The following is a 20,671-nucleotide window of genomic DNA, read 5'->3' as shown; positions in this document are numbered from 1 at the left end:
AGACGCCGGCCACCGGCGCTTGGCTTCGGACAGCTCCGGAGAGACGTAGTGTGCGTCTGCACTAGACTGCATCATAGCGAAAAGCTTTGGCAGTGTGTCTCGCAGAGAGATAGCTTAGGAGCGCAGCGCACTTATGCCTCCCTTGTCCAGAAACACGGATTTGCTGCACACTCCAAAAACACTGCTCTTTCCATGGTACTATGTAAGCTGCTGTCTGACGCCCGTTCTCTTCTGCCCACTCTTGCCCAGCTGGTTGTTGCAGCGTGCACGTGCCTTCCTGGCATTAAGAGCACAGTGAAAGCAATCGCAAAAGTCCAGCAGCTGCTGACTCCCAAACACAAGGCGCTGGCTTTGTTCTTGCTTCACCACACTTCAACAGAGTCCTTCATTTCTGCAGCTGCCATCGAGTTTTCTGCATCTCGAGCCTTCTGGGACGAGCACCAATTTCCCACGAGGGGCTGCATCAGGACGAAGTCAAAACCCAGGAAAGTTGTCTCGGAACACCTTCAATAAAGCATGCCAGCAGTGCATTGAAAAGGCAGGGAGCTTTAGCCACCGTCGTCTAGCAGTCGCAAGGCTGTGCACACAAAGTCGTCTGCCTGCGGCAACGTTCTTCGCCCTCGTGCAAGCTACCGCTCTGTCCGGCTCCCGGAGCAGGAGAAGCGGCTGCTTCGCGCACACAGCAACGGAGCGGCAGCCGTACGCTCTGAAGCGCTGCTTCAGCCGAAAGACGCCGGCCACCGGCGCTTGGCTTCGGACAGCTGCGGAGAGCCGTAGTGTGCGTCTGCAACTAGACTGCATCATAGCGAAAAGCTTTGGCAGTGTGTCTCGCAGGGAGATAGCTTAGGAGCGCAGCGCACTTATGCCTCCCTTGTCCAGAAACACGATTTTACTGCACACTCCAAAAACAGTACTCTTCCCAGGGCAATATGCCAGATGTTCTCTGATGCCCGTGCTCCCTTCCTACTCTTGCCCAGCTCGTTGTAGTAACGTGCACATGCCGTCCTGGAATTCAGTGCACAGTGAAAGCAATCGCAAAAGTCCAGCAGCTGCTGACTCCCAAACACAAGGCGCTGGCTATGTTCTTGCTACTCGACGACTCAACGCAGCCCTTCATTTCTGCAGTTGCCATCGAGGTCTCTGCATGTCGGAGACTGAGAGGACGAGCACGAGTTTCCCACGAGGGGCTGCATCAGGAGGAATTCAAAACTCAGCGAATTTGCCCTGGAACACCTTCCATAAGGATGCTAGAAAAGAATTGAAGAGGCAGGCGAGCGGCCACCACCGTCCTCTAGCAGTCCTTAGGGTGCGCGCAGAAGCCCGGTGCTCTGCGGCTTCGTTCTTCGCCCTCGTGCAAGCTACCGCTCTGTCCGGCTCCCGGAGCAGGAGAAGCGGCTGCTTCGCGCACACAACAGCGGAGCGGCAGCCCTACGCTCCGAAGCGCTTCTTCAGCCGAAAGACGCCGGCCACCGGCGCTTGGCTTCGGACAGCTCCGGAGAGCCGTAGTGTGCGTCTGCAACTAGACTGCATCATAGCGAAAAGCTTTGGCAGTGTGTCTCGCAGGGAGATAGCTTAGGAGCGCAGCGCACTTATGCCTCCCTTGTCCAGAAACACGATTTTACTGCACACTCCAAAAACAGTACTCTTCGAGGGCAATATATAAGCTGCTTTCTGACGGCCGTGATCTTTCGATTACTCTTGCGCAGCTCGTTGTTTTAAGGTGCACGTGCCGTCCTGGCATTCAGTGCACAGTGAAAGCAATCGCAAAAGTCCAGCAGCTGCTGACTCCCAAACACAAGGCGCTGGCTACGTTCTTGCTTCTCCACACTTCAACAGAGTCCTTCATTTCTGCAGCTGCCATCGAGTTTTCTGCATCTCGAGCCTTCTGGGACGAGCACCAATTTCCCAGGAGGGGCTGCATCAGGACGAAGTCAAAACCCAGGAAAGTTGTCTCGGAACACCTTCAATAAAGCATGCCAGCAGTGCATTGAAAAGGCAGGTAGCTTTAGCCACCGTCGTCTAGCAGTCGCAAGGCTGTGCACACAATGTCGTCTGCCTGCGGCAACGTTCTTCGCCCTCGTGCAAGCTACCGCTCTGTCCGGCTCCCGGAGCAGGAGAAGCGGCTGCTTCGCGCACACAACAGCGGAGCGGCAGCCCTTCGCTCCGAAGCGCTGCTTCAGCCGAAAGACGCCGGCCACCGGCGCTTGGCTTCGGACAGCTCCGGAGAGCCGTAGTGTGCGTCTGCACTAGACTGCATCATAGCGAAAAGCTTTGGCAGTGTGTCTCGCAGGGAGATAGCTTAGGAGCGCAGCGCACTTATGCCTCCCTTGTCCAGAAACACGATTTTACTGCACACTCCAAAAACAGTACTCTTCCCAGGGCAATATGCCAGATGTTCTCTGATGCCCGTGCCCCCTTCCTACTCTTGCCCAGCTCGTTGTTGTAACGTGCACATGCCGTCCTGGCATTCAGTGCACAGTGAAAGCAATCGCAAAAGTCCAGCAGCTGCTGACTCCCAAACACAAGGCGCTGGCTATGTTCTTGCTACTCGACGACTCAACGCAGCCCTTCATTTCTGCAGTTGCCATCGAGGTCTCTGCATGTCGGAGACTGAGAGGACGAGCACGAGTTTCCCACGAGGGGCTGCATCAGGAGGAATTCAAAACTCAGGGAATTTGCCCTGGAACACCTTCCATAAGGATGCTAGAATAGAATTGAAGAGGCAGGCGAGCGGCCACCACCGTCCTCTAGCAGTCCTTAGGGTGCGCGCAGAAGCCCGGTGCTCTGCGACTTCGTTCTTCGCCCTCGTGCAAGCTACCGCTCTGTCCGGCTCCCGGAGCAGGAGAAGCGGCTGCTTCGCGCACGCAACAGCGGAGCGGCAGCCCTACGCTCCGAAGCGCTGCTTCAGCCGAAAGACGCCGGCCACCGGCGCTTGGCTTCGGACAGCTCCGGAGAGCCGTAGTGTGCGTCTGCACTAGACTGCATCATAGCGAAAAGCTTTGGCATTGTGTCTCGCAGGGAGATAGCTTAGGAGCGCAGCGCACTTATGCCTCCCTTGTCCAGAAACACGATTTTACTGCACACTCCAAAAACAGTACTCTTCCCAGGGCAATATATAAGCTGCTTTCTGACGGCCGTGATCTTTCGATTACTCTTGCGCAGCTCGTTGTTGCAGAGTGCACGTGCCTTCCTGGAATTCAGTGCACAGTGAAAGCAATCGCAAAAGTCCAGCAGCTGCTGACTCCCAAACACAAGGCGCTGTCTACGTTCTTGCTTCTCCACACTTCAACAGAGTCCTTCATTTCTGCAGCTGCCATCGAGTTTTCTGCATCTCGAGCCTTCTGGGACGAGCACCAATTTCCCACGAGGGGCTGCATCAGGACGAAGTCAAAACCCAGGAAAGTTGTCTCGGAACACCTTCAATAAAGCATGCCAGCAGTGCATTGAAAAGGCAGGGAGCTTTAGCCACCGTCGTCTAGCAGTCGCAAGGCTGTGCACACAATGTCGTCTCCCTGCGGCAACGTTCTTCGCCCTCGTACAAGCTACCGCTCTGTCCGGCTCCCGGAGCAGGAGAAGCGGCTGCTTCGCGCACACAGCAACGGAGCGGCAGCCGTACGCTCCGAAGCGCTGCTTCAGCCGAAAGACGCCGGCCACCGGCGCTTGGCTTCGGACAGCTCCGGAGAGCCGTAGTGTGCGTCTGCAACTAGACTGCATCATAGCGAAAAGCTTTGGCAGTGTGTCTCGCAGGGAGATAGCTTAGGAGCGCAGCGCACTTATGCCTCCCTTGTCCAGAAACACGATTTTACTGCACACTCCAAAAACAGTACTCTTCCCAGGGCAATATGCCAGATGCTCTCTGATGCCCGTGCTCCCTTCCTACTCTTGCCCAGCTCGTTGTTTTAACGTGCACATGCCGTCCTGGAATTCAGTGCACAGTGAAAGCAATCGCAAAAGTCCAGCAGCTGCTGACTCCCAAACACAAGGCGCTGGCTATGTTCTTGCTACTCGACGACTCAACGCAGCCCTTCATTTCTGCAGTTGCCATCGAGGTCTCTGCATGTCGGAGACTCAGAGGACGAGCACGAGTTTCCCACGAGGGGCTGCATCAGGAAGAATTCAAAACTCAGGGAATTTGCCCTGGAACACCTTCCATAAGGATGCTAGAATGGAATTGAAGAGGCAGGCGAGCGGCCACCACCGTCCTCTAGCAGTCCTTAGGGTGCGCGCAGAAGCCCGGTGCTCTGCGGCTTCGTTCTTCGCCCTCGTGCAAGCTACCGCTCTGTCCGGCTCCCAGAGCAGGAGAAGCGGCTGCTTCGCGCACACAACAGCGGAGCGGCAGCCCTACGCTCCGAAGCGCTGCTTCAGCCGAAAGACGCCGGCCACCGGCGCTTGGCTTCGGACAGCTCCGGAGAGCCGTAGTGTGCGTCTGCACTAGACTGAATCATAGCGAAAAGCTTTGGCATTGTGTCTCGCAGGGAGATAGCTTAGGAGCGCAGCGCACTTATGCCTCCCTTGTCCAGAAACACGATTTTACTGCACACTCCAAAAACAGTACTCTTCCCAGGGCAATATATAAGCTGCTTTCTGACGGCCGTGATCTTTCGATTACTCTTGCGCAGCTCGTTGTTGCAGAGTGCACGTGCCTTCCTGGAATTCAGTGCACAGTGAAAGCAATCGCAAAAGTCCAGCAGCTGCTGACTCCCAAACACAAGGCGCTGTCTACGTTCTTGCTTCTCCACACTTCAACAGAGTCCTTCATTTCTGCAGCTGCCATTGAGTTTTCTGCATCTCGAGCCTTCTGGGACGAGCACCAATTTCCCACGAGGGGCTGCATCAGGACGAAGTCAAAACCCAGGAAAGTTGTCTCGGAACACCTTCAATAAAGCATGCCAGCAGTGCATTGAAAAGGCAGGGAGCTTTAGCCACCGTCGTCTAGCAGTCGCAAGGCTGTGCACACAATGTCGTCTGCCTGCGGCAACGTTCTTCGCCCTCGTGCAAGCTACCGCTCTGTCCGGCTCCCGGAGCAGGAGAAGCGGCTGCTTCGCGCACACAACAGCGGAGCGGCAGCCGTACGCTCCGAAGCGCTGCTTCAGCCGAAAGACGCCGGCCACCGGCGCTTGGCTTCGGACAGCTCCGGAGAGCCGTAGTGTGCGTCTGCACTAGACTGCATCATAGCGAAAAGCTTTGGCAGTGTGTCTCGCAGGGAGATAGCTTAGGAGCGCAGCGCACTTATGCCTCCCTTGCCCAGAAACACGATTTTACAGCACACGCTAAAAACACTGCCCTTTCCAGGGCAAGATGCCAGATGCTCTCTGATGGCCGTGCTCTCTCCCTGCTCTTGCCCAGCTCGTTGTTTTAACGTGCACATGCCGTCCTGGCATTTAGAGCACAGTGAAAGCAATCGCAAAAGTCCAGCAGCTGCTGACTCCCAAACACAAGGCGCTGTCTACGTTCTTGCTTCTCGACAACTCAACGCAGCCCTTCATTTCTGCAGCTGCCATCGAGTTTTCTGCATCTCGAGCCTTCTGGGACGAGCACCAATTTCCCAGGAGGGGCTGCATCAGGACGAAGTCAAAACCCAGGAAAGTTGTCTCGGAACACCTTCAATAAAGCATGCCAGCAGTGCATTGAAAAGGCAGGGAGCTTTAGCCACCGTCGTCTAGCAGTCGCAAGGCTGTGCACACAATGTCGTCTCCCTGCGGCAACGTTCTTCGCCCTCGTACAAGCTACCGCTCTGTCCGGCTCCCGGAGCAGGAGAAGCGGCTGCTTCGCGCACACAACAGCGGAGCGGCAGCCGTACGCTCCGAAGCGCTGCTTCAGCCGAAAGACGCCGGCCACCGGCGCTTGGCTTCGGACAGCACCGGAGAGCCGTAGTGTGCGTCTGCACTAGACTGCATCATAGCGAAAAGCTTTGGCAGTGTGTCTCGCAGGGAGATAGCTTAGGAGCGCAGCGCACTTATGCCTCCCTTGCCCAGAAACACGATTTTATTGCAAACTCCAAAAACATTGCTCTTTCCAGGGCAATATATAAGCTGTTTTCTGACGGCCGTGATCTTTCGATTACTCTTGCCCAGCTCGTTGTTTCAGCGTGCACGTGCCGTCCTGGCATTCAGTGCACAGTGAAAGCAATCGCAAAAGTCCAGCAGCTGCTGACTCCCAAACACAAGGCGCTGGCTATGTTCTTGCTTCTCGACAACTCAACGCAGCCCTTCATTTCTGCAGCTGCCATCGAGGTCTCTGCATGTCGGAGACTCAGAGGACGAGCACGAGTTTCCCAGGAGGGGCTGCATCAGGAGGAATTCTAAACTCAGGGAATTTGTCCTGGAACACCTTCCATAAGGATGCTAGAAAGGAATTGAAGAGGCAGGCGAGCGGCCACCACCGTCCTCTAGCAGTCCTTAGGGTGTGCGCAGAAGCCCGGTGCTCTGCGGCTTCGTTCTTCGCCCCCGTACAAGCTACCGCTCTGTCCGGCTCCCGGAGCAGGAGAAGCGGCAGCTTCACGCACACAGCAGCGGAGCGGCAGCCGTACGCTCCGAAGCGCTGCTTCAGCCGAAAGACGCCGGCCACCGGCGCTTGGCTTCGGACAGCACCGGAGAGACGTAGTGTGCGTCTGCACTAGACTGCATCCTAGCGAAAAGCTTTGGCAGTGTGTCTCGCAGGGAGATAGCTTAGGAGCGCAGCGCACTTATGCCTCCCTTGCCCAGAAACACGATTTTATTGCAAACTCCAAAAACATTGCTCTTTCCAGGGCAATATATAAGCTGTTTTCTGACGGCCGTGATCTTTCGATTACTCTTGCCCAGCTCGTTGTTTCAGCGTGCACTTGCCGTCCTGGCATTCAGTGCACAGTGAAAGCAATCGCAAAAGTCCAGCAGCTGCTGACTCCCAAACACAAGGCGCTGTCTACGTTCTTGCTTCTCCACACTTCAACAGAGTCCTTCATTTCTGCAGCTGCCATCGAGTTTTCTGCATCTCGAGCCTTCTGGGACGAGCACCAATTTCCCAGGAGGGGCTGCATCAGGACGAAGTCAAAACCCAGGAAAGTTGTCTCGGAACACCTTCAATAAAGCATGCCAGCAGTGCATTGAAAAGGCAGGGAGCTTTAGCCACCGTCCTCCAGAATTGCCAAGGCTGTGCACACAATGTCGTCTCCCTGCGGCAACGTTCTTCGCCCTCGTACAAGCTACCGCTCTGTCCGGCTCCCGGAGCAGGAGAAGCGGCTGCTTCGCGCACACAGCAGCGGAGCGGCAGCCGTACGCTCCGAAGCGCTGCTTCAGCCGAAAGACGCCGGCCACCGGCGCTTCGCTTCGGACAGCACCGGAGAGCCGTAGTGTACGTCTGCACTAGACTGCATCATAGCGAAAAGCTTTGACAGTGTGTCTCGCAGGGAGATAGCTTAGGAGCGCAGCGCACTTATGCCTCCCTTGTCCAGAAACACGGATTTGCTGCACACTCCAAAAACACTGCTCTTTCCATGGTACTATGTAAGCTGCTGTCTGACGCCCGTTCTCTTCTGCCCACTCTTGCCCAGCTGGTTGTTGCAGCGTGCACGTGCCTTCCTGGCATTAAGAGCACAGTGAAAGCAATCGCAAAAGTCCAGCAGCTGCTGACTCCCAAACACAAGGCGCTGTCTACGTTCTTGCTTCTCCACACTTCAACAGAGTCCTTCATTTCTGCAGCTGCCATCGAGTTTTCTGCATCTCGAGCCTTCTGGGACGAGCACCAATTTCCCAGGAGGGGCTGCATCAGGACGAAGTCAAAACCCAGGAAAGTTGTCTCGGAACACCTTCAATAAAGCATGCCAGCAGTGCATTGAAAAGGCAGGGAGCTTTAGCCACCGTCCTCCAGAATTGCCAAGGCTGTGCACACAATGTCGTCTCCCTGCGGCAACGTTCTTCGCCCTCGTACAAGCTACCGCTCTGTCCGGCTCCCGGAGCAGGAGAAGCGGCTGCTTCGCGCACACAGCAGCGGAGCGGCAGCCGTACGCTCCGAAGCGCTGCTTCAGCCGAAAGACGCCGGCCACCGGCGCTTGGCTTCGGACAGCACCGGAGAGCCGTAGTGTGCGTCTGCACTAGACTGCATCATAGCGAAAAGCTTTGACAGTGTGTCTCGCAGGGAGATAGCTTAGGAGCGCAGCGCACTTATGCCTCCCTTGTCCAGAAACACGGATTTGCTGCACACTCCAAAAACACTGCTCTTTCCATGGTACTATGTAAGCTGCTGTCTGACGCCCGTTCTCTTCTGCCCACTCTTGCCCAGCTGGTTGTTGCAGCGTGCACGTGCCTTCCTGGCATTAAGAGCACAGTGAAAGCAATCGCAAAAGTCCAGCAGCTGCTGACTCCCAAACACAAGGCGCTGTCTACGTTCTTGCTTCTCCACACTTCAACAGAGTCCTTCATTTCTGCAGCTGCCATCGAGTTTTCTGCATCTCGAGCCTTCTGGGACGAGCACCAATTTCCCAGGAGGGGCTGCATCAGGACGAAGTCAAAACCCAGGAAAGTTGTCTCGGAACACCTTCAACAAAGCATGCCAGCAGTGCATTGAAAAGGCAGGGAGCTTTAGCCACCGTCCTCTAGCAGTCGCAAGGCTGTGCACACAATGTCGTCTCCCTGCGGCAACGTTCTTCGCCCTCGTACAAGCTACCGCTCTGTCCGGCTCCCGGAGCAGGAGAAGCGGCTGCTTCGCGCACACAGCAGCGGAGCGGCAGCCGTACGCTCCGAAGCGCTGCTTCAGCCGAAAGACGCCGGCCACCGGCGCTTCGCTTCGGACAGCACCGGAGAGCCGTAGTGTACGTCTGCACTAGACTGCATCATAGCGAAAAGCTTTGACAGTGTGTCTCGCAGGGAGATAGCTTAGGAGCGCAGCGCACTTATGCCTCCCTTGTCCAGAAACACGGATTTGCTGCACACTCCAAAAACACTGCTCTTTCCATGGTACTATGTAAGCTGCTGTCTGACGCCCGTTCTCTTCTGCCCACTCTTGCCCAGCTGGTTGTTGCAGCGTGCACGTGCCTTCCTGGCATTAAGAGCACAGTGAAAGCAATCGCAAAAGTCCAGCAGCTGCTGACTCCCAAACACAAGGCGCTGTCTACGTTCTTGCTTCTCCACACTTCAACAGAGTCCTTCATTTCTGCAGCTGCCATCGAGTTTTCTGCATCTCGAGCCTTCTGGGACGAGCACCAATTTCCCAGGAGGGGCTGCATCAGGACGAAGTCAAAACCCAGGAAAGTTGTCTCGGAACACCTTCAATAAAGCATGCCAGCAGTGCATTGAAAAGGCAGGGAGCTTTAGCCACCGTCCTCCAGAATTGCCAAGGCTGTGCACACAATGTCGTCTCCCTGCGGCAACGTTCTTCGCCCTCGTACAAGCTACCGCTCTGTCCGGCTCCCGGAGCAGGAGAAGCGGCTGCTTCGCGCACACAGCAGCGGAGCGGCAGCCGTACGCTCCGAAGCGCTGCTTCAGCCGAAAGACGCCGGCCACCGGCGCTTGGCTTCGGACAGCACCGGAGAGCCGTAGTGTACGTCTGCACTAGACTGCATCATAGCGAAAAGCTTTGACAGTGTGTCTCGCAGGGAGATAGCTTAGGAGCGCAGCGCACTTATGCCTCCCTTGTCCAGAAACACGGATTTGCTGCACACTCCAAAAACACTGCTCTTTCCATGGTACTATGTAAGGTGCTGTCTGACGCCCGTTCTCTTCTGCCCACTCTTGCCCAGCTGGTTGTTGCAGCGTGCACGTGCCTTCCTGGCATTAAGAGCACAGTGAAAGCAATCGCAAAAGTCCAGCAGCTGCTGACTCCCAAACACAAGGCGCTGTCTACGTTCTTGCTTCTCCACACTTCAACAGAGTCCTTCATTTCTGCAGCTGCCATCGAGTTTTCTGCATCTCAAGCCTTCTGGGACGAGCACCAATTTCCCACGAGGGGCTGCATCAGGACGAAGTCAAAACCCAGGAAAGTTGTCTCGGAACACCTTCAATAAAGCATGCCAGCAGTGCATTGAAAAGGCAGGGAGCTTTAGCCACCGTCCTCCAGAATTGCCAAGGCTGTGCACACAATGTCGTCTCCCTGCGGCAACGTTCTTCGCCCTCGTACAAGCTACCGCTCTGTCCGGCTCCCGGAGCAGGAGAAGCGGCTGCTTCGCGCACACAGCAGCGGAGCGGCAGCCGTACGCTCCGAAGCGCTGCTTCAGCCGAAAGACGCCGGCCACCGGCGCTTCGCTTCGGACAGCACCGGAGAGCCGTAGTGTACGTCTGCACTAGACTGCATCATAGCGAAAAGCTTTGACAGTGTGTCTCGCAGGGAGATAGCTTAGGAGCGCAGCGCACTTATGCCTCCCTTGTCCAGAAACACGGATTTGCTGCACACTCCAAAAACACTGCTCTTTCCATGGTACTATGTAAGCTGCTGTCTGACGCCCGTTCTCTTCTGCCCACTCTTGCCCAGCTGGTTGTTGCAGCGTGCACGTGCCTTCCTGGCATTAAGAGCACAGTGAAAGCAATCGCAAAAGTCCAGCAGCTGCTGACTCCCAAACACAAGGCGCTGTCTACGTTCTTGCTTCTCCACACTTCAACAGAGTCCTTCATTTCTGCAGCTGCCATCGAGTTTTCTGCATCTCGAGCCTTCTGGGACGAGCACCAATTTCCCAGGAGGGGCTGCATCAGGACGAAGTCAAAACCCAGGAAAGTTGTCTCGGAACACCTTCAATAAAGCATGCCAGCAGTGCATTGAAAAGGCAGGGAGCTTTAGCCACCGTCCTCCAGAATTGCCAAGGCTGTGCACACAATGTCGTCTCCCTGCGGCAACGTTCTTCGCCCTCGTACAAGCTACCGCTCTGTCCGGCTCCCGGAGCAGGAGAAGCGGCTGCTTCGCGCACACAGCAGCGGAGCGGCAGCCGTACGCTCCGAAGCGCTGCTTCAGCCGAAAGACGCCGGCCACCGGCGCTTCGCTTCGGACAGCACCGGAGAGCCGTAGTGTACGTCTGCACTAGACTGCATCATAGCGAAAAGCTTTGACAGTGTGTCTCGCAGGGAGATAGCTTAGGAGCGCAGCGCACTTATGCCTCCCTTGTCCAGAAACACGGATTTGCTGCACACTCCAAAAACACTGCTCTTTCCATGGTACTATGTAAGCTGCTGTCTGACGCCCGTTCTCTTCTGCCCACTCTTGCCCAGCTGGTTGTTGCAGCGTGCACGTGCCTTCCTGGCATTAAGAGCACAGTGAAAGCAATCGCAAAAGTCCAGCAGCTGCTGACTCCCAAACACAAGGCGCTGTCTACGTTCTTGCTTCTCCACACTTCAACAGAGTCCTTCATTTCTGCAGCTGCCATCGAGTTTTCTGCATCTCGAGCCTTCTGGGACGAGCACCAATTTCCCAGGAGGGGCTGCATCAGGACGAAGTCAAAACCCAGGAAAGTTGTCTCGGAACACCTTCAACAAAGCATGCCAGCAGTGCATTGAAAAGGCAGGGAGCTTTAGCCACCGTCCTCTAGCAGTCGCAAGGCTGTGCACACAATGTCGTCTCCCTGCGGCAACGTTCTTCGCCCTCGTACAAGCTACCGCTCTGTCCGGCTCCCGGAGCAGGAGAAGCGGCTGCTTCGCGCACACAGCAGCGGAGCGGCAGCCGTACGCTCCGAAGCGCTGCTTCAGCCGAAAGACGCCGGCCACCGGCGCTTCGCTTCGGACAGCACCGGAGAGCCGTAGTGTACGTCTGCACTAGACTGCATCATAGCGAAAAGCTTTGACAGTGTGTCTCGCAGGGAGATAGCTTAGGAGCGCAGCGCACTTATGCCTCCCTTGTCCAGAAACACGGATTTGCTGCACACTCCAAAAACACTGCTCTTTCCATGGTACTATGTAAGCTGCTGTCTGACGCCCGTTCTCTTCTGCCCACTCTTGCCCAGCTGGTTGTTGCAGCGTGCACGTGCCTTCCTGGCATTAAGAGCACAGTGAAAGCAATCGCAAAAGTCCAGCAGCTGCTGACTCCCAAACACAAGGCGCTGTCTACGTTCTTGCTTCTCCACACTTCAACAGAGTCCTTCATTTCTGCAGCTGCCATCGAGTTTTCTGCATCTCGAGCCTTCTGGGACGAGCACCAATTTCCCACGAGGGGCTGCATCAGGACGAAGTCAAAACCCAGGAAAGTTGTCTCGGAACACCTTCAACAAAGCATGCCAGCAGTGCATTGAAAAGGCAGGGAGCTTTAGCCACCGTCCTCTAGCAGTCGCAAGGCTGTGCACACAATGTCGTCTCCCTGCGGCAACGTTCTTCGCCCTCGTACAAGCTACCGCTCTGTCCGGCTCCCGGAGCAGGAGAAGCGGCTGCTTCGCGCACACAGCAACGGAGCGGCAGCCGTACGCTCCGAAGCGCTGCTTCAGCCGAAAGACGCCGGCCACCGGCGCTTCGCTTCGGACAGCACCGGAGAGCCGTAGTGTACGTCTGCACTAGACTGCATCATAGCGAAAAGCTTTGACAGTGTGTCTCGCAGGGAGATAGCTTAGGAGCGCAGCGCACTTATGCCTCCCTTGTCCAGAAACACGGATTTGCTGCACACTCCAAAAACACTGCTCTTTCCATGGTACTATGTAAGCTGCTGTCTGACGCCCGTTCTCTTCTGCCCACTCTTGCCCAGCTGGTTGTTGCAGCGTGCACGTGCCTTCCTGGCATTAAGAGCACAGTGAAAGCAATCGCAAAAGTCCAGCAGCTGCTGACTCCCAAACACAAGGCGCTGTCTACGTTCTTGCTTCTCCACACTTCAACAGAGTCCTTCATTTCTGCAGCTGCCATCGAGTTTTCTGCATCTCGAGCCTTCTGGGACGAGCACCAATTTCCCAGGAGGGGCTGCATCAGGACGAAGTCAAAACCCAGGAAAGTTGTCTCGGAACACCTTCAACAAAGCATGCCAGCAGTGCATTGAAAAGGCAGGGAGCTTTAGCCACCGTCCTCTAGCAGTCGCAAGGCTGTGCACACAATGTCGTCTCCCTGCGGCAACGTTCTTCGCCCTCGTACAAGCTACCGCTCTGTCCGGCTCCCGGAGCAGGAGAAGCGGCTGCTTCGCGCACACAGCAACGGAGCGGCAGCCGTACGCTCCGAAGCGCTGCTTCAGCCGAAAGACGCCGGCCACCGGCGCTTCGCTTCGGACAGCACCGGAGAGCCGTAGTGTACGTCTGCACTAGACTGCATCATAGCGAAAAGCTTTGACAGTGTGTCTCGCAGGGAGATAGCTTAGGAGCGCAGCGCACTTATGCCTCCCTTGTCCAGAAACACGGATTTGCTGCACACTCCAAAAACACTGCTCTTTCCATGGTACTATGTAAGCTGCTGTCTGACGCCCGTTCTCTTCTGCCCACTCTTGCCCAGCTGGTTGTTGCAGCGTGCACGTGCCTTCCTGGCATTAAGAGCACAGTGAAAGCAATCGCAAAAGTCCAGCAGCTGCTGACTCCCAAACACAAGGCGCTGTCTACGTTCTTGCTTCTCCACACTTCAACAGAGTCCTTCATTTCTGCAGCTGCCATCGAGTTTTCTGCATCTCGAGCCTTCTGGGACGAGCACCAATTTCCCACGAGGGGCTGCATCAGGACGAAGTCAAAACCCAGGAAAGTTGTCTCGGAACACCTTCAACAAAGCATGCCAGCAGTGCATTGAAAAGGCAGGGAGCTTTAGCCACCATCCTCTAGCAGTCGCAAGGCTGTGCACACAATGTCGTCTCCCTGCGGCAACGTTCTTCGCCCTCGTACAAGCTACCGCTCTGTCCGGCTCCCGGAGCAGGAGAAGCGGCTGCTTCGCGCACACAGCAACGGAGCGGCAGCCGTACGCTCCGAAGCGCTGCTTCAGCCGAAAGACGCCGGCCACCGGCGCTTCGCTTCGGACAGCACCGGAGAGCCGTAGTGTACGTCTGCACTAGACTGCATCATAGCGAAAAGCTTTGACAGTGTGTCTCGCAGGGAGATAGCTTAGGAGCGCAGCGCACTTATGCCTCCCTTGTCCAGAAACACGGATTTGCTGCACACTCCAAAAACACTGCTCTTTCCATGGTACTATGTAAGCTGCTGTCTGACGCCCGTTCTCTTCTGCCCACTCTTGCCCAGCTGGTTGTTGCAGCGTGCACGTGCCTTCCTGGCATTAAGAGCACAGTGAAAGCAATCGCAAAAGTCCAGCAGCTGCTGACTCCCAAACACAAGGCGCTGTCTACGTTCTTGCTTCTCCACACTTCAACAGAGTCCTTCATTTCTGCAGCTGCCATCGAGTTTTCTGCATCTCGAGCCTTCTGGGACGAGCACCAATTTCCCACGAGGGGCTGCATCAGGACGAAGTCAAAACCCAGGAAAGTTGTCTCGGAACACCTTCAACAAAGCATGCCAGCAGTGCATTGAAAAGGCAGGGAGCTTTAGCCACCGTCCTCTAGCAGTCGCAAGGCTGTGCACACAATGTCGTCTCCCTGCGGCAACGTTCTTCGCCCTCGTACAAGCTACCGCTCTGTCCGGCTCCCGGAGCAGGAGAAGCGGCTGCTTCGCGCACACAGCAACGGAGCGGCAGCCGTACGCTCCGAAGCGCTGCTTCAGCCGAAAGACGCCGGCCACCGGCGCTTCGCTTCGGACAGCACCGGAGAGCCGTAGTGTACGTCTGCACTAGACTGCATCATAGCGAAAAGCTTTGACAGTGTGTCTCGCAGGGAGATAGCTTAGGAGCGCAGCGCACTTATGCCTCCCTTGTCCAGAAACACGGATTTGCTGCACACTCCAAAAACACTGCTCTTTCCATGGTACTATGTAAGCTGCTGTCTGACGCCCGTTCTCTTCTGCCCACTCTTGCCCAGCTGGTTGTTGCAGCGTGCACGTGCCTTCCTGGCATTAAGAGCACAGTGAAAGCAATCGCAAAAGTCCAGCAGCTGCTGACTCCCAAACACAAGGCGCTGTCTACGTTCTTGCTTCTCCACACTTCAACAGAGTCCTTCATTTCTGCAGCTGCCATCGAGTTTTCTGCATCTCGAGCCTTCTGGGACGAGCACCAATTTCCCAGGAGGGGCTGCATCAGGACGAAGTCAAAACCCAGGAAAGTTGTCTCGGAACACCTTCAACAAAGCATGCCAGCAGTGCATTGAAAAGGCAGGGAGCTTTAGCCACCGTCCTCTAGCAGTCGCAAGGCTGTGCACACAATGTCGTCTCCCTGCGGCAACGTTCTTCGCCCTCGTACAAGCTACCGCTCTGTCCGGCTCCCGGAGCAGGAGAAGCGGCTGCTTCGCGCACACAGCAACGGAGCGGCAGCCGTACGCTCCGAAGCGCTGCTTCAGCCGAAAGACGCCGGCCACCGGCGCTTCGCTTCGGACAGCACCGGAGAGCCGTAGTGTACGTCTGCACTAGACTGCATCATAGCGAAAAGCTTTGACAGTGTGTCTCGCAGGGAGATAGCTTAGGAGCGCAGCGCACTTATGCCTCCCTTGTCCAGAAACACGGATTTGCTGCACACTCCAAAAACACTGCTCTTTCCATGGTACTATGTAAGCTGCTGTCTGACGCCCGTTCTCTTCTGCCCACTCTTGCCCAGCTGGTTGTTGCAGCGTGCACGTGCCTTCCTGGCATTAAGAGCACAGTGAAAGCAATCGCAAAAGTCCAGCAGCTGCTGACTCCCAAACACAAGGCGCTGTCTACGTTCTTGCTTCTCCACACTTCAACAGAGTCCTTCATTTCTGCAGCTGCCATCGAGTTTTCTGCATCTCGAGCCTTCTGGGACGAGCACCAATTTCCCAGGAGGGGCTGCATCAGGACGAAGTCAAAACCCAGGAAAGTTGTCTCGGAACACCTTCAATAAAGCATGCCAGCAGTGCATTGAAAAGGCAGGGAGCTTTAGCCACCGTCCTCCAGAATTGCCAAGGCTGTGCACACAATGTCGTCTCCCTGCGGCAACGTTCTTCGCCCTCGTACAAGCTACCGCTCTGTCCGGCTCCCGGAGCAGGAGAAGCGGCTGCTTCGCGCACACAGCAGCGGAGCGGCAGCCGTACGCTCCGAAGCGCTGCTTCAGCCGAAAGACGCCGGCCACCGGCGCTTCGCTTCGGACAGCACCGGAGAGCCGTAGTGTACGTCTGCACTAGACTGCATCATAGCGAAAAGCTTTGACAGTGTGTCTCGCAGGGAGATAGCTTAGGAGCGCAGCGCACTTATGCCTCCCTTGTCCAGAAACACGGATTTGCTGCACACTCCAAAAACACTGCTCTTTCCATGGTACTATGTAAGCTGCTGTCTGACGCCCGTTCTCTTCTGCCCACTCTTGCCCAGCTGGTTGTTGCAGCGTGCACGTGCCTTCCTGGCATTAAGAGCACAGTGAAAGCAATCGCAAAAGTCCAGCAGCTGCTGACTCCCAAACACAAGGCGCTGTCTACGTTCTTGCTTCTCCACACTTCAACAGAGTCCTTCATTTCTGCAGCTGCCATCGAGTTTTCTGCATCTCGAGCCTTCTGGGACGAGCACCAATTTCCCAGGAGGGGCTGCATCAGGACGAAGTCAAAACCCAGGAAAGTTGTCTCGGAACACCTTCAATAAAGCATGCCAGCAGTGCATTGAAAAGGCAGGGAGCTTTAGCCACCGTCCTCCAGAATTGCCAAGGCTGTGCACACAATGTCGTCTCCCTGCGGCAACGTTCTTCGCCCTCGTACAAGCTACCGCTCTGTCCGGCTCCCGGAGCAGGAGAAGCGGCTGCTTCGCGCACACAGCAGCGGAGCGGCAGCCGTACGCTCCGAAGCGCTGCTTCAGCCGAAAGACGCCGGCCACCGGCGCTTCGCTTCGGACAGCACCGGAGAGCCGTAGTGTACGTCTGCACTAGACTGCATCATAGCGAAAAGCTTTGACAGTGTGTCTCGCAGGGAGATAGCTTAGGAGCGCAGCGCACTTATGCCTCCCTTGTCCAGAAACACGGATTTGCTGCACACTCCAAAAACACTGCTCTTTCCATGGTACTATGTAAGCTGCTGTCTGACGCCCGTTCTCTTCTGCCCACTCTTGCCCAGCTGGTTGTTGCAGCGTGCACGTGCCTTCCTGGCATTAAGAGCACAGTGAAAGCAATCGCAAAAGTCCAGCAGCTGCTGACTCCCAAACACAAGGCGCTGTCTACGTTCTTGCTTCTCCACACTTCAACAGAGTCCTTCATTTCTGCAGCTGCCATCGAGTTTTCTGCATCTCGAGCCTTCTGGGACGAGCACCAATTTCCCAGGAGGGGCTGCATCAGGACGAAGTCAAAACCCAGGAAAGTTGTCTCGGAACACCTTCAACAAAGCATGCCAGCAGTGCATTGAAAAGGCAGGGAGCTTTAGCCACCGTCCTCTAGCAGTCGCAAGGCTGTGCACACAATGTCGTCTCCCTGCGGCAACGTTCTTCGCCCTCGTACAAGCTACCGCTCTGTCCGGCTCCCGGAGCAGGAGAAGCGGCTGCTTCGCGCACACAGCAGCGGAGCGGCAGCCGTACGCTCCGAAGCGCTGCTTCAGCCGAAAGACGCCGGCCACCGGCGCTTCGCTTCGGACAGCACCGGAGAGCCGTAGTGTACGTCTGCACTAGACTGCATCATAGCGAAAAGCTTTGACAGTGTGTCTCGCAGGGAGATAGCTTAGGAGCGCAGCGCACTTATGCCTCCCTTGTCCAGAAACACGGATTTGCTGCACACTCCAAAAACACTGCTCTTTCCATGGTACTATGTAAGCTGCTGTCTGACGCCCGTTCTCTTCTGCCCACTCTTGCCCAGCTGGTTGTTGCAGCGTGCACGTGCCTTCCTGGCATTAAGAGCACAGTGAAAGCAATCGCAAAAGTCCAGCAGCTGCTGACTCCCAAACACAAGGCGCTGTCTACGTTCTTGCTTCTCCACACTTCAACAGAGTCCTTCATTTCTGCAGCTGCCATCGAGTTTTCTGCATCTCGAGCCTTCTGGGACGAGCACCAATTTCCCACGAGGGGCTGCATCAGGACGAAGTCAAAACCCAGGAAAGTTGTCTCGGAACACCTTCAACAAAGCATGCCAGCAGTGCATTGAAAAGGCAGGGAGCTTTAGCCACCGTCCTCTAGCAGTCGCAAGGCTGTGCACACAATGTCGTCTCCCTGCGGCAACGTTCTTCGCCCTCGTACAAGCTACCGCTCTGTCCGGCTCCCGGAGCAGGAGAAGCGGCTGCTTCGCGCACACAGCAACGGAGCGGCAGCCGTACGCTCCGAAGCGCTGCTTCAGCCGAAAGACGCCGGCCACCGGCGCTTCGCTTCGGACAGCACCGGAGAGCCGTAGTGTACGTCTGCACTAGACTGCATCATAGCGAAAAGCTTTGACAGTGTGTCTCGCAGGGAGATAGCTTAGGAGCGCAGCGCACTTATGCCTCCCTTGTCCAGAAACACGGATTTGCTGCACACTCCAAAAACACTGCTCTTTCCATGGTACTATGTAAGCTGCTGTCTGACGCCCGTTCTCTTCTGCCCACTCTTGCCCAGCTGGTTGTTGCAGCGTGCACGTGCCTTCCTGGCATTAAGAGCACAGTGAAAGCAATCGCAAAAGTCCAGCAGCTGCTGACTCCCAAACACAAGGCGCTGTCTACGTTCTTGCTTCTCCACACTTCAACAGAGTCCTTCATTTCTGCAGCTGCCATCGAGTTTTCTGCATCTCGAGCCTTCTGGGACGAGCACCAATTTCCCAGGAGGGGCTGCATCAGGACGAAGTCAAAACCCAGGAAAGTTGTCTCGGAACACCTTCAACAAAGCATGCCAGCAGTGCATTGAAAAGGCAGGGAGCTTTAGCCACCGTCCTCTAGCAGTCGCAAGGCTGTGCACACAATGTCGTCTCCCTGCGGCAACGTTCTTCGCCCTCGTACAAGCTACCGCTCTGTCCGGCTCCCGGAGCAGGAGAAGCGGCTGCTTCGCGCACACAGCAACGGAGCGGCAGCCGTACGCTCCGAAGCGCTGCTTCAGCCGAAAGACGCCGGCCACCGGCGCTTCGCTTCGGACAGCACCGGAGAGCCGTAGTGTACGTCTGCACTAGACTGCATCATAGCGAAAAGCTTTGACAGTGTGTCTCGCAGGGAGATAGCTTAGGAGCGCAGCGCACTTATGCCTCCCTTGTCCAGAAACACGGATTTGCTGCACACTCCAAAAACACTGCTCTTTCCATGGTACTATGTAAGCTGCTGTCTGACGCCCGTTCTCTTCTGCCCACTCTTGCCCAGCTGGTTGTTGCAGCGTGCACGTGCCTTCCTGGCATTAAGAGCACAGTGAAAGCAATCGCAAAAGTCCAGCAGCTGCTGACTCCCAAACACAAGGCGCTGTCTACGTTCTTGCTTCTCCACACTTCAACAGAGTCCTTCATTTCTGCAGCTGCCATCGAGTTTTCTGCATCTCGAGCCTTCTGGGACGAGCACCAATTTCCCACGAGGGGCTGCATCAGGACGAAGTCAAAACCCAGGAAAGTTGTCTCGGAACACCTTCAACAAAGCATGCCAGCAGTGCATTGAAAAGGCAGGGAGCTTTAGCCACCGTCCTCTAGCAGTCGCAAGGCTGTGCACACAATGTCGTCTCCCTGCGGCAACGTTCTTCGCCCTCGTACAAGCTACCGCTCTGTCCGGCTCCCGGAGCAGGAGAAGCGGCTGCTTCGCGCACACAGCAACGGAGCGGCAGCCGTACGCTCCGAAGCGCTGCTTCAGCCGAAAGACGCCGGCCACCGGCGCTTCGCTTCGGACAGCACCGGAGAGCCGTAGTGTACGTCTGCACTAGACTGCATCATAGCGAAAAGCTTTGACAGTGTGTCTCGCAGGGAGATAGCTTAGGAGCGCAGCGCACTTATGCCTCCCTTGTCCAGAAACACGGATTTGCTGCACACTCCAAAAACACTGCTCTTTCCATGGTACTATGTAAGCTGCTGTCTGACGCCCGTTCTCTTCTGCCCACTCTTGCCCAGCTGGTTGTTGCAGCGTGCACGTGCCTTCCTGGCATTAAGAGCACAGTGAAAGCAATCGCAAAAGTCCAGCAGCTGCTGACTCCCAAACACAAGGCGCTGTCTACGTTCTTGCTTCTCCACACTTCAACAGAGTCCTTCATTTCTGCAGCTGCCATCGAGTTTTCTGCATCTCGAGCCTTCTGGGACGAGCACCAATTTCCCACGAGGGGCTGCATCAGGACGAAGTCAAAACCCAGGAAAGTTGTCTCGGAACACCTTCAACAAAGCATGCCAGCAGTGCATTGAAAAGGCAGGGAGCTTTAGCCACCGTCCTCTAGCAGTCGCAAGGCTGTGCACACAATGTCGTCTCCCTGCGGCAACGTTCTTCGCCCTCGTACAAGCTACCGCTCTGTCCGGCTCCCGGAGCAGGAGAAGCGGCTGCTTCGCGCACACAGCAACGGAGCGGCAGCCGTACGCTCCGAAGCGCTGCTTCAGCCGAAAGACGCCGGCCACCGGCGCTTCGCTTCGGACAGCACCGGAGAGCCGTAGTGTACGTCTGCACTAGACTGCATCATAGCGAAAAGCTTTGACAGTGTGTCTCGCAGGGAGATAGCTTAGGAGCGCAGCGCACTTATGCCTCCCTTGTCCAGAAACACGGATTTGCTGCACACTCCAAAAACACTGCTCTTTCCATGGTACTATGTAAGCTGCTGTCTGACGCCCGTTCTCTTCTGCCCACTCTTGCCCAGCTGGTTGTTGCAGCGTGCACGTGCCTTCCTGGCATT

This window comes from Lonchura striata, chromosome 8, assembly GCF_050655825.1.
Source record: "Lonchura striata isolate lonStrDom1 chromosome 8, ASM5065582v1, whole genome shotgun sequence".
Taxonomy (NCBI): domain Eukaryota; kingdom Metazoa; phylum Chordata; class Aves; order Passeriformes; family Estrildidae; genus Lonchura; species Lonchura striata.
The sequence above is the reverse complement of the archived record's forward strand: the minus strand, read 5'-3'. Positions refer to the sequence as shown.